The 3,833-nt window shown below is 39.7% G+C and overlaps 1 pseudogene; it reads right to left on the reverse strand.

Annotated features, from left to right (window-relative positions):
- Nucleotides 1-28: 28 nt before the first annotated feature.
- On the reverse strand, nucleotides 29-3,205 carry LOC120163965 (annotated as a pseudogene).
- Between the last annotated feature and the right edge of the window lie 628 nt (nucleotides 3,206-3,833).

Here is a 3,833-nt window from a genome sequence, read left to right on the forward strand (position 1 = left end):
TATCAAGTTCTGGGGCTGTAGGCTTGACCCAGCGATCAGGTTCTGAAGGCGGAATGGACCAGAGCTTTCAGGTCTTTCTCGCCGGAACCTAGGAACATATTTCCCAGCAGCTGGAGCAGGAGTGGCAGGTGCAGAAGCGCAGCTGTATTTCCAGGCTCTGTTATTCGGGACCCAGCAAGCAGCAAAGAAGCCCTAGCACCAGCCACTGTCGACCTTCTAAGAGAGCTTCGTCGAAGCTTCTCTTCTCTTCCAACTCTCGTTCTCTTGCCTCTGCTTTTCAGCAATCTCATCCATTTTCGCTTTGTATTCAGCTTCTTCTTTCCTTCGTCTCTCAACCTCTGCAAACTCGAAGTGCCAATAACTAAGTAGATAAAAACTTAAATTTCTAGCTTCATAACTATTGAAAAAAACTATAATATTTTCTAGCAGAAGAACGCTTAGCTTTTGCAAAACAGAATACAATTTCAGGTCAGTTAATTATGGAAAACAGTAAACGAGTGTATAAAATTACATACCTTCACGTTGCGAGCCTCCTCCTCTTCACGCAGCTTTCTTATTCTCTCCTCTTCAGACCTCACATAGATTATCTTCTTTCTCTTAATATCTCTTTCCTGCTTTCGGGCCTGAATTATTGTCTAATCCTTTCCTCCCTCTCTACTTTCCGTTGGTCAAACTCAGCCTGCCGACGGCATATTAATTTTTCTTGGAATATCATCTGTAAAAGAAAAAAGCAAATTTGTCTGTTGAATGGCCAATACTATGGAAGAGGAATGGAGGAAGCTGCAAGAGACCTATTTCTAGCAAGGGAAACTCTATCATGAGCACAAAGCCTCGTGTCCTAAAATGGAATGGTACTGACCTTGTTTCTAGCATGTGCGCCAATCTATTCTTCTCTTCAGGTCCCCATCGTGGCGTTGTCTGCTCAACTCAACTTCCAACTACAACAGAACAGAATTACAGATGCTATTATCAGAAGGTTGACAATTGCAAAAACCATCAAAACCTCTCTTAAGCAAACATAGTGATAAATAGAAAGACTATAGATCCCCTCAAGACAGGGATGTTCAAAAGAAGGTAAGACTATCTGTTGAGGCATACTCGGAATAAGACATTAAAGCATTTGATAAATTTATAGAACATAAATGGCCATATGTTATGAGATCTTGAAACAGAAGAGTTCAAACAGTACACCTTTCCATTGCAAAACATGGAATTAAAGTTTCACCTGTTGCTCACGTTCATGAAGCATCTTCTCTTCTACAATCATCGTTGAAAATCACTTCAATCAAGGGAGCTGCTTCCTCTCTCTTTGCTCTTTCCAGGTGGTCCATTGTCTTGGCCACTTTCTGTAGTCTTTTCTCCTGTTCTTGCCTTTCCTTTAGCTGCTCACTCATTGTCCGCTGAAGCAAGATTTGCTTTGTCAATTTCTCTTGGACAAACATGCAATGTGAAAACTTTGTGGGGGAGGGGTTTGGAAGGGGGGAGGCGGGAAAATTAGCTAAAATTGAGCCAGACACTCGATGGAAAAAATGGCTGCTCACCCCATCTAAAATTGGCTTCTTTTTCCCTTTTTTTCAAATGTTTCAGTTTAGTGTAGTTGTGCCTGAGCCTCTTCAAGCTCCCGCTCCTCTATTTCCTTACGAATCCTTTCAGCTCGCTGTTGCTCAAAGACAGCAGCAAGCCTCTTTTTGTCGGCTTCTTCAGTTTTCAACATCAGCCTATTTGACTCCTCACGTTCCTAGTTGATGAAAACACAAAAAATAAATCAGGGGAGTGCATTAATCTTGGGAATGCATTAGCTCGTGAATTAATTTCTTTCAGAACATTATCTCGAAAGTTTGCCGCTATTTCTAAGATAAACTTCAATTAGTCCACAAGACTAATCATTTAAAAGAAATACCATATCCCCAAACAGCACAACACCCTTCATGTGGTCAACTTTCATGGCTATGAACTTTTGTTTCACGGCATCAACAGAAATCTTTTCCACCATAGAAAATTCAAAAAAGGGAATTATCTGAGACATACTCTCAATTTTCATGGTCTGGTAAACATGGGACACCTAATGAAGCAATGGATGGAGGACACTGAGAAAAATCAGGAATAAATAAATAAAGAATGTATAATGCAGTAATGCACATATAAAGAACAATGAATCCAAAGGAAAAATAAACACACGAACAAACCTGCTTAAGCAACCTTAAGGTAGAAAGCTTTTCAAGGGCAGGAACATATTTAGAGAGCTGAACTTCTGGTAAAGATGAAGCTGAGCCAACTTCCCACTAATTTTTGATATTTTCTGCAACAGAGGTTGCATCTTCGATGCTGCATCCAGAGGGAGAAAATCATGTTCTAAAAGATGGAAAGATCTTCACTTCTTGAGTCGCACAGCTAAGTACACCTTTAGAGACCTAACCGAACAGGAATAAGAACAGAGAGTTTAGTCAACAAGATAAAGCCAATGCACCTCTGGTAAGCCATAAGTTTATAGTCAATCAAGCCTAACTTGCAAAACTGGGCATAATTAATTCCTCGTGTTAAAGAACACAGCAAAGGATGATTCAAGTACTTTTATGACTAGAAAGATTAGATTAGGTACTAAAACAGATTCTAAAGGCTATTGTGACAGAAATAAAGTTATGCCCCATATAGCAATTGATAATATTGACATAGAAAACTGGAATGGAGATATTATGTCATTAGTCAACCCAAATAATTTGTGATTAAGGTCTTCGCTGGGCTGATTTCCATTATAAAATTAGCTCGAGTAAGGCCATGTTAACAGAAATAAGAAACAAGAAATTGACTACATTACTATCCATGCCATTTTAAAAATAAAAAAAAAAGCCTATTGAACACAATTTAAACTTTGAACATTCATCAGAAGCAAGCAACACAGAAATGAAGCAAACGAAAATAGCTCGTAAAATTTGTAAAATACCAGTTCTGTGAGAAGTGATGATCTTGAGAACTGTAAAATCACGCGTTCCTTCTTCTTCTTCTTCTTTCCTCCTCCTACAACCTGAACCATTCCATTATGTAGTGTTTCATCACCGTCTAACATATTATCAATTCCATTTGCATCTTCATATCCTTGCACTGCTCACCAAAGGTAACCTAAGATGTATGTCCATTGCATATATACCTTGGTGTGGTCGTCGTTCGAAGCAGCAAGAATCATTGCATGTGACTTTATCTCGCGCATGGTTGCCAGCTTCAAATTACAAAGAACGCAAACCTAGTAGTCTTCTACAAAGTTGTTCCTTTGCGCTGTTGATCACCATCTTAAATATCCAAGAACCATTCATGGGAGAATTAAAGTAGGAAGAGATAGAAACCATCCATTCATGGTCTGCTCCAAAATTCACTCAGGAAACTAGGGAAATTTACTGAAAATTTACTTACCTATGACAGACGTCTGAGAATGTTCAGCCAACTATATCCAACACAGAATTCAGAGTTTTCAAATGAGCACTCGAGGGATCATCAACAACCACCATTAATAGTGGGAACATTTGAACAGGCTCCTGATGTCAACTTGATGTCGTTGCACCCTAAGTAGCAGCAACAGTTACAAACTGGACAGTTGCAGTTGTAAAATCCCCCGAGTCCTGCTACACATTTACAGATTAGGCAGTTGCAATTGGAAAATCCCCTGAATCCCTTGAATTCTGGTGTGGCAGCGTTGCAAAATACCCTGAATCCTGCTACACATTTACAGACTGGGCAGTTGCAGTTGCAAAATCCCTTGAATCCTAGTGTGACAGCGTTGCAAAATCCCGTGAATCCTGCTACACATTTACAGACTGGGTAACATCAACTGCAACAATTTG

This window comes from Hibiscus syriacus, unplaced genomic scaffold (genome assembly GCF_006381635.1).
Source record: "Hibiscus syriacus cultivar Baekdansim isolate YM2019G1 unplaced genomic scaffold, ASM638163v2 tig00111503_pilon, whole genome shotgun sequence".
Taxonomy (NCBI): Eukaryota; Viridiplantae; Streptophyta; class Magnoliopsida; order Malvales; family Malvaceae; genus Hibiscus; species Hibiscus syriacus.